General features: G+C 33.7%; 5 non-coding genes across 5 annotated transcripts; all 5 read right to left on the bottom strand.

Moving 5' to 3' along the window:
- Positions 1-782: 782 nt before the first annotated feature.
- On the bottom strand, positions 783-854 carry TRNAH-AUG (transfer RNA histidin (anticodon AUG)). The gene has a single exon. It is a non-coding gene; the product is annotated as a tRNA-His (tRNA).
- Positions 855-3,295: 2,441 nt separating this feature from the next.
- TRNAQ-UUG (transfer RNA glutamine (anticodon UUG)) lies at positions 3,296-3,367 on the bottom strand. Its single transcript has one exon. It is a non-coding gene; the product is annotated as a tRNA-Gln (tRNA).
- A 2,441-nt stretch (positions 3,368-5,808) lies between these two features.
- On the bottom strand, positions 5,809-5,880 carry TRNAQ-UUG (transfer RNA glutamine (anticodon UUG)). The gene has a single exon. It is a non-coding gene; the product is annotated as a tRNA-Gln (tRNA).
- A 2,441-nt stretch (positions 5,881-8,321) lies between these two features.
- Positions 8,322-8,393, bottom strand: TRNAQ-UUG (transfer RNA glutamine (anticodon UUG)). The gene has a single exon. It is a non-coding gene; the product is annotated as a tRNA-Gln (tRNA).
- A 2,448-nt stretch (positions 8,394-10,841) lies between these two features.
- Positions 10,842-10,913, bottom strand: TRNAH-AUG (transfer RNA histidin (anticodon AUG)). The gene has a single exon. It is a non-coding gene; the product is annotated as a tRNA-His (tRNA).
- Between the last annotated feature and the right edge of the window lie 2,076 nt (positions 10,914-12,989).

Below are 12,989 nucleotides of genomic sequence, written 5' to 3'. Positions count from 1 at the left end.
GGACTTGGAAAAACATAACGTCAATGTTTTATACTGATATTTATCAACGTATAAGTATGCATCTATGTATACATAGCTATATCCGTCTAGATAGCGATAAGACTATATAAAGAAATCAATTATTCATAAACATATGTATTGAAGCTGAAAACTAAAAACTGTTGTTTCCCATCCACAATTTAAACGTTAGGTTCATTTCCTCTCTCATCTATATGACCAGTAATGAGATAGTTAATTTTTGCTGATTTCTTATATGACAACATGCTTGACTTACACAGTGCATTTAATTGTGAATTTCTTTGAAAGAGAAATTCAGATTATTACCTTTGACACGTCTTTCGAAAGATTTTACTTTATGGTTATGGATTTACTTTAGAAAATCAGAGTGTAAATATATGTGTGTCTGAATTTCACGATTGTTATTCAAAACGTCATATCTTCTGTCCCCATAATACACAATTTGATTCCTCAAGTTTTGTTTTAATGAAGGATTTCCAATTAAAAAGTTCCATCTTCCCCTTATCAATAACAGTAAGATTTAAGAAAGTAATATCTTGCATCAGCCCCCTGTGATGAGTTTGAGAAAACAGAGTCAGCTCGCAAAATGTCTCATTATTTTGAGCCATTTAATTTCCATGTTTTCTAAAAGTTCTATCATTTGCTCACTTCGAATAGACTTTCAGAATACAATCAATAAATTAATGTTTCACTCTACCCGTGTTAGATTTGTGATATTTATGAATACACTTGACAGAAAAAGATTTGATCAACAGTCATGAAAGTGGTCCCACTGAGATTTGAACTCGGATCCTTGGATTCATAGTCCAAAGTGCTAACCATTACACCATGGAACCTCCCATGTAACAAGGGAGCAAATTGCTGCAGCAATGTGAACATTTCAAAGTTTTTAATGTTCTACAGTCAAAGACCAACAGAATGTTATTACTTTTCTATTCTGTTCAACTTTTGCATATTGAACTATGTTAGGGAAGGATGTTGCCCAGAGGACTCAAGTAACGCTATCACCTTGTTGAACAGTACTTTTTATGTGAGATACGATTTTGCAATAAAAGATAAGATTCCCCCGTGAATGCAATCTCTTCTCTCAAAATGAAAAGCTCAACCTGGTACAGGTGGGTTGATGGTATCATGCTTAGCACTCTAGACTCTGAAAACCGGGATCTGAGTACAAATCACAGTGGGACTTATCTAAACTTTACGATTTTCTTTTCCATTCAGTTCTTAGAATTATTAATTGGATAAACATCTCATTTACTTATAAACTTGTACATATCCACTTTACACGTATGTATCTCCCTATATCTTGCTATATGTCTCTGTATATTTATAGGACAACATAAACACATACATTATAAAAATGCATATAATTAGTAGAGGTGAAAATAATGAAAAGTTGTTGCCTCTCCACATTTGAAACATGAGCTTCTTCTCCTTACTCTTCTATATGTCATGAAATTGAGATACTCACTTTTTACTCAATTTTGATCTAACAATATAGTTGATTTATACAAAGCATATCATATGATTTGTGAATAATCTTAAAAGAGAAAATTAGATCAGTACCTGTGAGGCCTCCAAGCAAAAGCTTATGTTTCACGATTGCAGATCGACTGTTGAAAATCAGCATGAAAAACGTTTTATTTCACAATTTCCATACTAATATACAAAAAACATTTGTACTATCTGAATGATACCGTCATTGTGGTTCTCTAGGTTTGATTTAAGAACACTTCTCTTTCAAAATGTGCTAAATTCGCCTTATCAATAGCGCAGAAAGCTTCAAAAAGGGATGCTGGGAATCAGGCCTCTGAAATGCATTTCAGAAAAACAGGATAGGATTTCTTAATGCCACACTATTTTGTGTAGGAATGTGATGTAAACGTATTATAATGTTTGTATTTCTGTAACTTGTTCAAGCTGATGGACGTTTTGAAAGGAATCAATAATTGTCTCTTTCAACCTACTGGTGTTGGATTTGAGCTATCAATAAACAAAGATGACAGAAATGGAAAAGGTCAAGAGTAATAAAATAGTACCCCCAAGATTTGGACTGGTACCTTTGCATGCAAAGTTTAACGTGCCAATCATTGCTCTTTGGCGCAGCCCATGTGAGAGACAAAGAAATGGGTGTATTAGTTTGGAAATGTAAAATGTTTTAATATGTTACAGTCAAAGATGATGATTATGATATAACTTGCCTATCCTGATAAACGTTTGCATACTTAACACTGTTATGGAGAATGTATCTGAACAGAATCAAATCACATTATAGCTCTTTACACTATGAGCATTCAACAGAGATATCGTTTCATCAATGTAAGAAATGCCCCCGCACTAATGCGCTCTCTTTTGTCTCAATGGAAAAATGACTCATGTATGGGAGGGTTCCATGGTGTAATGGTTAGCACTCTGAATCCAGCGATCCGAGTTCAAATCTCGGTGGGACCTGCTTGAATTATGAGATTTACTATTTCACCCATTTCTTAGAATTTGGTCTTGGAAAAACATAACGTCAATGTTTTATACTGATACTTATCAACGTATAAGTATGCATCTATGTATACATAGCTATATCCGTCTAGATAGCGATAAGACTATATAAAGAAATCAATTATTCATAAACATATGTATTGAACCTGAAAACTAAAAACTGTTGTTTCCCATCCACAATTTAAACGTTAGGTTCATTTCCTCTCTCATCTATATGACCAGTAATGAGATAGTTAATTTTTGCTGATTTCTTATATGACAACATGCTTGACTTACACAGTGCATTTAATTGTGAATTTCTTTGAAAGAGAAATTCAGATTATTACCTTTGACACGTCTTTCGAAAGATTTTACCTTATGGTTATGGATTTACTTTAGAAAATCAGAGTGTAAATATATGTGTGTCTGAATTTCACGATTGTTATTCAAAACGTCATATCTTCTGTCCCCATAATACACAATTTGATTCCTCAAGTTTTGTTTTAATGAAGGATTTCCAATTAAAAAGTTCCATCTTCCCCTTATCAATAACAGTAATATTTAAGAAAGTAATATCTTGCATCAGCCCCCTGTGATGAGTTTGAGAAAACAGAGTCAGCTCGCAAAATGTCTCATTATTTTGAGCCATTTAATTTCCATGTTTTCTAAAAGTTCTATCATTTGCTCACATCGAATAGACTTTCAGAATACAATCAATAAATTAATGTTTCACTCTATCCGTGTTAGATTTGTGATATTTATGAATACACTTGACAGAAAAAGATTTGATCAACAGTCATGAAAGTGGTCCCACCGAGATTTGAACTCGGATCCTTGGATTCAAAGTCCAAAGTGCTAACCATTACACCATGGAACCTCCCATGTGATAAGGGAGCAAATTGCTGCAGCAATGTGAACATTTCAAAGTTTTTAATGTTCTACAGTCAAAGACCAACAGAATGTTATTACTTTTCTATTCTGTTCAACTTTTGCATATTGAACTATGTTAGGGAAGGATGTTGCCCAGAGGACTCAAGTAACGCTATCACCTTGTTGAACAGTACTTTTTATGTGAGATACGATTTTGCAATAAAATATAAGATTCCCCCGTGAATGCAATCTCTTCTCTCAAAATGAAAAGCTCAACCTGGTACAGGTGGTTTGATGGTATCATGCTTAGCACTCTAGACTCTGAAAACCGGGATCTGAGTACAAATCACAGTGGGACTTATCTAAACTTTACGATTTTCTTTTCCATTCAGTTCTTAGAATTATTAATTGGAAAAACATCTCATTTACTTATAAACTTGTACATATCCACTTTACACGTATGTATCTCCCTATATCTTGCTATATGTCTCTGTATATTTATAGGACAACATAAACACATACATTATAAAAATGCATATAATTAGTGGAGGTGAAAATAATGAAAAGTTGTTGCCTCTCCACATTTGAAACATGAGCTTCTTCTCCTTACTCTTCTATATGTCATGAAATTGAGATACTCACTTTTTACTCAATTTTGATCTAACAATATAGTTGATTTATACAAAGCATATCATATGATTTGTGAATAATCTTAAAAGAGAAAATTAGATCAGTACCTGTGAGGCCTCCAAGCAAAAGCTTATGTTTCACGATTGCAGATCGACTGTTGAAAATCAGCATGAAAAACGTTTTATTTCACAATTTCCATACTAATATACAAAAAACATTTGTACTATCTGAATGATACCGTCATTGTGGTTCTCTAGGTTTGATTTAAGAACACTTCTCTTTCAAAATGTGCTAAATTCGCCTTATCAATAGCGCAGAAAGCTTCAAAAAGGGATGCTGGGAATCAGGCCTCTGAAATGCATTTCAGAAAAACAGGATAGGATTTCTTAATGCCACACTATTTTGTGTAGGAATGTGATGTAAACGTATTATAATGTTTGTATTTCTGTAACTTGTTCAAGCTGATGGACGTTTTGAAAGGAATCAATAATTGTCTCTTTCAACCTACTGGTGTTGGATTTGAGCTATCAATAAACAAAGATGACAGAAATGGAAAAGGTCAAGAGTAATAAAATAGTACCCCCAAGATTTGGACTGGTACCTTTGCATGCAAAGTTTAACGTGCCAATCATTGCTCTTTGGCGCAGCCCATGTGAGAGACAAAGAAATGGGTGTATTAGTTTGGAAATGTAAAATGTTTTAATATGTTACAGTCAAAGATGATGATTATGATATAACTTGCCTATCCTGATAAACGTTTGCATACTTAACACTGTTATGGAGAATGTATCTGAACAGAATCAAATCACATTATAGCTCTTTACACTATGAGCATTCAACAGAGATATCGTTTCATCAATGTAAGAAATGCCCCCGCACTAATGCGCTCTCTTTTGTCTCAATGGAAAAATGACTCATGTATGGGAGGGTTCCATGGTGTAATGGTTAGCACTCTGAATCCAGCGATCCGAGTTCAAATCTCGGTGGGACCTGCTTGAATTATGAGATTTACTATTTCACCCATTTCTTAGAATTTGGTCTTGGAAAAACATAACGTCAATGTTTTATACTGATACTTATCAACGTATAAGTATGCATCTATGTATACATAGCTATATCCGTCTAGATAGCGATAAGACTATATAAAGAAATCAATTATTCATAAACATATGTATTGAACCTGAAAACTAAAAACTGTTGTTTCCCATCCACAATTAAAACGTTAGGTTCATTTCCTCTCTCATCTATATGACCAGTAATGAGATAGTTAATTTTTGCTGATTTCTTATATGACAACATGCTTGACTTACACAGTGCATTTAATTGTGAATTTCTTTGAAAGAGAAATTCAGATTATTACCTTTGACACGTCTTTCGAAAGATTTTACCTTATGGTTATGGATTTACTTTAGAAAATCAGAGTGTAAATATATGTGTGTCTGAATTTCACGATTGTTATTCAAAACGTCATATCTTCTGTCCCCATAATACACAATTTGATTCCTCAAGTTTTGTTTTAATGAAGGATTTCCAATTAAAAAGTTCCATCTTCCCCTTATCAATAACAGTAATATTTAAGAAAGTAATATCTTGCATCAGCCCCCTGTGATGAGTTTGAGAAAACAGAGTCAGCTCGCAAAATGTCTCATTATTTTGAGCCATTTAATTTCCATGTTTTCTAAAAGTTCTATCATTTGCTCACATCGAATAGACTTTCAGAATACAATCAATAAATTAATGTTTCACTCTATCCGTGTTAGATTTGTGATATTTATGAATACACTTGACAGAAAAAGATTTGATCAACAGTCATGAAAGTGGTCCCACCGAGATTTGAACTCGGATCCTTGGATTCAAAGTCCAAAGTGCTAACCATTACACCATGGAACCTCCCATGTGATAAGGGAGCAAATTGCTGCAGCAATGTGAACATTTCAAAGTTTTTAATGTTCTACAGTCAAAGACCAACAGAATGTTATTACTTTTCTATTCTGTTCAACTTTTGCATATTGAACTATGTTAGGGAAGGATGTTGCCCAGAGGACTCAAGTAACGCTATCACCTTGTTGAACAGTACTTTTTATGTGAGATACGATTTTGCAATAAAATATAAGATTCCCCCGTGAATGCAATCTCTTCTCTCAAAATGAAAAGCTCAACCTGGTACAGGTGGTTTGATGGTATCATGCTTAGCACTCTAGACTCTGAAAACCGGGATCTGAGTACAAATCACAGTGGGACTTATCTAAACTTTACGATTTTCTTTTCCATTCAGTTCTTAGAATTATTAATTGGAAAAACATCTCATTTACTTATAAACTTGTACATATCCACTTTACACGTATGTATCTCCCTATATCTTGCTATATGTCTCTGTATATTTATAGGACAACATAAACACATACATTATAAAAATGCATATAATTAGTGGAGGTGAAAATAATGAAAAGTTGTTGCCTCTCCACATTTGAAACATGAGCTTCTTCTCCTTACTCTTCTATATGTCATGAAATTGAGATACTCACTTTTTACTCAATTTTGATCTAACAATATAGTTGATTTATACAAAGCATATCATATGATTTGTGAATAATCTTAAAAGAGAAAATTAGATCAGTACCTGTGAGGCCTCCAAGCAAAAGCTTATGTTTCACGATTGCAGATCGACTGTTGAAAATCAGCATGAAAAACGTTTTATTTCACAATTTCCATACTAATATACAAAAAACATTTGTACTATCTGAATGATACCGTCATTGTGGTTCTCTAGGTTTGATTTAAGAACACTTCTCTTTCAAAATGTGCTAAATTCGCCTTATCAATAGCGCAGAAAGCTTCAAAAAGGGATGCTGGGAATCAGGCCTCTGAAATGCATTTCAGAAAAACAGGATAGGATTTCTTAATGCCACACTATTTTGTGTAGGAATGTGATGTAAACGTATTATAATGTTTGTATTTCTGTAACTTGTTCAAGCTGATGGACGTTTTGAAAGGAATCAATAATTGTCTCTTTCAACCTACTGGTGTTGGATTTGAGCTATCAATAAACAAAGATGACAGAAATGGAAAAGGTCAAGAGTAATAAAATAGTACCCCCAAGATTTGGACTGGTACCTTTGCATGCAAAGTTTAACGTGCCAATCATTGCTCTTTGGCGCAGCCCATGTGAGAGACAAAGAAATGGGTGTATTAGTTTGGAAATGTAAAATGTTTTAATATGTTACAGTCAAAGATGATGATTATGATATAACTTGCCTATCCTGATAAACGTTTGCATACTTAACACTGTTATGGAGAATGTATCTGAACAGAATCAAATCACATTATAGCTCTTTACACTATGAGCATTCAACAGAGATATCGTTTCATCAATGTAAGAAATGCCCCCGCACTAATGCGCTCTCTTTTGTCTCAATGGAAAAATGACTCATGTATGGGAGGGTTCCATGGTGTAATGGTTAGCACTCTGAATCCAGCGATCCGAGTTCAAATCTCGGTGGGACCTGCTTGAATTATGAGATTTACTATTTCACCCATTTCTTAGAATTTGGTCTTGGAAAAACATAACGTCAATGTTTTATACTGATACTTATCAACGTATAAGTATGCATCTATGTATACATAGCTATATCCGTCTAGATAGCGATAAGACTATATAAAGAAATCAATTATTCATAAACATATGTATTGAAGCTGAAAACTAAAAACTGTTGTTTCCCATCCACAATTTAAACGTTAGGTTCATTTCCTCTCTCATCTATATGACCAGTAATGAGATAGTTAATTTTTGCTGATTTCTTATATGACAACATGCTTGACTTACACAGTGCATTTAATTGTGAATTTCTTTGAAAGAGAAATTCAGATTATTACCTTTGACACGTCTTTCGAAAGATTTTACCTTATGGTTATGGATTTACTTTAGAAAATCAGAGTGTAAATATATGTGTGTCTGAATTTCACGATTGTTATTCAAAACGTCATATCTTCTGTCCCCATAATACACAATTTGATTCCTCAAGTTTTGTTTTAATGAAGGATTTCCAATTAAAAAGTTCCATCTTCCCCTTATCAATAACAGTAATATTTAAGAAAGTAATATCTTGCATCAGCCCCCTGTGATGAGTTTGAGAAAACAGAGTCAGCTCGCAAAATGTCTCATTATTTTGAGCCATTTAATTTCCATGTTTTCTAAAAGTTCTATCATTTGCTCACATCGAATAGACTTTCAGAATACAATCAATAAATTAATGTTTCACTCTATCCGTGTTAGATTTGTGATATTTATGAATACACTTGACAGAAAAAGATTTGATCAACAGTCATGAAAGTGGTCCCACCGAGATTTGAACTCGGATCCTTGGATTCAAAGTCCAAAGTGCTAACCATTACACCATGGAACCTCCCATGTGATAAGGGAGCAAATTGCTGCAGCAATGTGAACATTTCAAAGTTTTTAATGTTCTACAGTCAAAGACCAACAGAATGTTATTACTTTTCTATTCTGTTCAACTTTTGCATATTGAACTATGTTAGGGAAGGATGTTGCCCAGAGGACTCAAGTAACGCTATCACCTTGTTGAACAGTACTTTTTATGTGAGATACGATTTTGCAATAAAATATAAGATTCCCCCGTGAATGCAATCTCTTCTCTCAAAATGAAAAGCTCAACCTGGTACAGGTGGTTTGATGGTATCATGCTTAGCACTCTAGACTCTGAAAACCGGGATCTGAGTACAAATCACAGTGGGACTTATCTAAACTTTACGATTTTCTTTTCCATTCAGTTCTTAGAATTATTAATTGGAAAAACATCTCATTTACTTATAAACTTGTACATATCCACTTTACACGTATGTATCTCCCTATATCTTGCTATATGTCTCTGTATATTTATAGGACAACATAAACACATACATTATAAAAATGCATATAATTAGTGGAGGTGAAAATAATGAAAAGTTGTTGCCTCTCCACATTTGAAACATGAGCTTCTTCTCCTTACTCTTCTATATGTCATGAAATTGAGATACTCACTTTTTACTCAATTTTGATCTAACAATATAGTTGATTTATACAAAGCATATCATATGATTTGTGAATAATCTTAAAAGAGAAAATTAGATCAGTACCTGTGAGGCCTCCAAGCAAAAGCTTATGTTTCACGATTGCAGATCGACTGTTGAAAATCAGCATGAAAAACGTTTTATTTCACAATTTCCATACTAATATACAAAAAACATTTGTACTATCTGAATGATACCGTCATTGTGGTTCTCTAGGTTTGATTTAAGAACACTTCTCTTTCAAAATGTGCTAAATTCGCCTTATCAATAGCGCAGAAAGCTTCAAAAAGGGATGCTGGGAATCAGGCCTCTGAAATGCATTTCAGAAAAACAGGATAGGATTTCTTAATGCCACACTATTTTGTGTAGGAATGTGATGTAAACGTATTATAATGTTTGTATTTCTGTAACTTGTTCAAGCTGATGGACGTTTTGAAAGGAATCAATAATTGTCTCTTTCAACCTACTGGTGTTGGATTTGAGCTATCAATAAACAAAGATGACAGAAATGGAAAAGGTCAAGAGTAATAAAATAGTACCCCCAAGATTTGGACTGGTACCTTTGCATGCAAAGTCCAAAGTGCCAATCATTGCTCTTTGGCGCAGCCCATGTGAGAGACAAAGAAATGGGTGTATTAGTTTGGAAATGTAAAATGTTTTAATATGATACAGTCAAAGATGATCATTATGATATAACTTGCCTATCTTGATAAACGTGTGCATATTTAACACTGTTATGGAGAATGTATCTGAACAGAATCAAATCACATTATAGCTCTTTACACTATGAGCATTCAACAGAGATATCCTTTCATCAATGTAAGAAATGCCCCCGCACTAATGCGCTCTCTTTTGTCTCAATGGAAAAATGACTCATGTATGGGAGGGTTCCATGGTCTAATGGTTATCATCCTGGACTCTGAATCCAGCGATCCGAGATTCAAATCTCGGTGGGACCTACTTGAATTATGAGATTTACTATTTCACCCATTTCTTAGAATTTGGACTTGGAAAAACATAACGTCAATGTTTTATACTGATATTTATCAACGTATAAGTATGCATCTATGTATACATAGCTATATCCGTCTAGATAGCGATAAGACTATATAAAGAAATCAATTATTCATAAACATATGTATTGAAGCTGAAACTAAAAACTGTTGTTTCCCATCCACAATTTAAACGTTAGGTTCATTTCCTCTCTCATCTATATGACCAGTAATGAGATAGTTAATTTTTGCTGATTTCTTATATGACAACATGCTTGACTTACACAGTGCATTTAATTGTGAATTTCTTTGAAAGAGAAATTCAGATTATTACCTTTGACACGTCTTTCGAAAGATTTTACTTTATGGTTATGGATTTACTTTAGAAAATCAGAGTGTAAATATATGTGTGTCTGAATTTCACGATTGTTATTCAAAACGTCATATCTTCTGTCCCCATAATACACAATTTGATTCCTCAAGTTTTGTTTTAATGAAGGATTTCCAATTAAAAAGTTCCATCTTCCCCTTATCAATAACAGTAAGATTTAAGAAAGTAATATCTTGCATCAGCCCCCTGTGATGAGTTTGAGAAAACAGAGTCAGCTCGCAAAATGTCTCATTATTTTGAGCCATTTAATTTCCATGTTTTCTAAAAGTTCTATCATTTGCTCACTTCGAATAGACTTTCAGAATACAATCAATAAATTAATGTTTCACTCTACCCGTGTTAGATTTGTGATATTTATGAATACACTTGACAGAAAAAGATTTGATCAACAGTCATGAAAGTGGTCCCACTGAGATTTGAACTCGGATCCTTGGATTCATAGTCCAAAGTGCTAACCATTACACCATGGAACCTCCCATGTAACAAGGGAGCAAATTGCTGCAGCAATGTGAACATTTCAAAGTTTTTAATGTTCTACAGTCAAAGACCAACAGAATGTTATTACTTTTCTATTCTGTTCAACTTTTGCATATTGAACTATGTTAGGGAAGGATGTTGCCCAGAGGACTCAAGTAACGCTATCACCTTGTTGAACAGTACTTTTTATGTGAGATACGATTTTGCAATAAAAGATAAGATTCCCCCGTGAATGCAATCTCTTCTCTCAAAATGAAAAGCTCAACCTGGTACAGGTGGGTTGATGGTATCATGCTTAGCACTCTAGACTCTGAAAACCGGGATCTGAGTACAAATCACAGTGGGACTTATCTAAACTTTACGATTTTCTTTTCCATTCAGTTCTTAGAATTATTAATTGGATAAACATCTCATTTACTTATAAACTTGTACATATCCACTTTACACGTATGTATCTCCCTATATCTTGCTATATGTCTCTGTATATTTATAGGACAACATAAACACATACATTATAAAAATGCATATAATTAGTAGAGGTGAAAATAATGAAAAGTTGTTGCCTCTCCACATTTGAAACATGAGCTTCTTCTCCTTACTCTTCTATATGTCATGAAATTGAGATACTCACTTTTTACTCAATTTTGATCTAACAATATAGTTGATTTATACAAAGCATATCATATGATTTGTGAATAATCTTAAAAGAGAAAATTAGATCAGTACCTGTGAGGCCTCCAAGCAAAAGCTTATGTTTCACGATTGCAGATCGACTGTTGAAAATCAGCATGAAAAACGTTTTATTTCACAATTTCCATACTAATATACAAAAAACATTTGTACTATCTGAATGATACCGTCATTGTGGTTCTCTAGGTTTGATTTAAGAACACTTCTCTTTCAAAATGTGCTAAATTCGCCTTATCAATAGCGCAGAAAGCTTCAAAAAGGGATGCTGGGAATCAGGCCTCTGAAATGCATTTCAGAAAAACAGGATAGGATTTCTTAATGCCACACTATTTTGTGTAGGAATGTGATGTAAACGTATTATAATGTTTGTATTTCTGTAACTTGTTCAAGCTGATGGACGTTTTGAAAGGAATCAATAATTGTCTCTTTCAACCTACTGGTGTTGGATTTGAGCTATCAATAAACAAAGATGACAGAAATGGAAAAGGTCAAGAGTAATAAAATAGTACCCCCAAGATTTGGACTGGTACCTTTGCATGCAAAGTTTAACGTGCCAATCATTGCTCTTTGGCGCAGCCCATGTGAGAGACAAAGAAATGGGTGTATTAGTTTGGAAATGTAAAATGTTTTAATATGTTACAGTCAAAGATGATGATTATGATATAACTTGCCTATCCTGATAAACGTTTGCATACTTAACACTGTTATGGAGAATGTATCTGAACAGAATCAAATCACATTATAGCTCTTTACACTATGAGCATTCAACAGAGATATCGTTTCATCAATGTAAGAAATGCCCCCGCACTAATGCGCTCTCTTTTGTCTCAATGGAAAAATGACTCATGTATGGGAGGGTTCCATGGTGTAATGGTTAGCACTCTGAATCCAGCGATCCGAGTTCAAATCTCGGTGGGACCTGCTTGAATTATGAGATTTACTATTTCACCCATTTCTTAGAATTTGGTCTTGGAAAAACATAACGTCAATGTTTTATACTGATACTTATCAACGTATAAGTATGCATCTATGTATACATAGCTATATCCGTCTAGATAGCGATAAGACTATATAAAGAAATCAATTATTCATAAACATATGTATTGAACCTGAAAACTAAAAACTGTTGTTTCCCATCCACAATTTAAACGTTAGGTTCATTTCCTCTCTCATCTATATGACCAGTAATGAGATAGTTAATTTTTGCTGATTTCTTATATGACAACATGCTTGACTTACACAGTGCATTTAATTGTGAATTTCTTTGAAAGAGAAATTCAGATTATTACCTTTGACACGTCTTTCGAAAGATTTTACCTTATGGTTATGGATTTACTTTAGAAAATCAGAGTGTAAATATATGTGTGTCTGAATTTCACGAT

This window comes from Lissotriton helveticus, chromosome 4_1, assembly GCF_964261635.1.
Source record: "Lissotriton helveticus chromosome 4_1, aLisHel1.1, whole genome shotgun sequence".
Classification (NCBI taxonomy): Eukaryota; Metazoa; Chordata; class Amphibia; order Caudata; family Salamandridae; genus Lissotriton; species Lissotriton helveticus.
The sequence above is the reverse complement of the archived record's forward strand: the minus strand, read 5'-3'. Positions and strand labels throughout refer to the sequence as shown.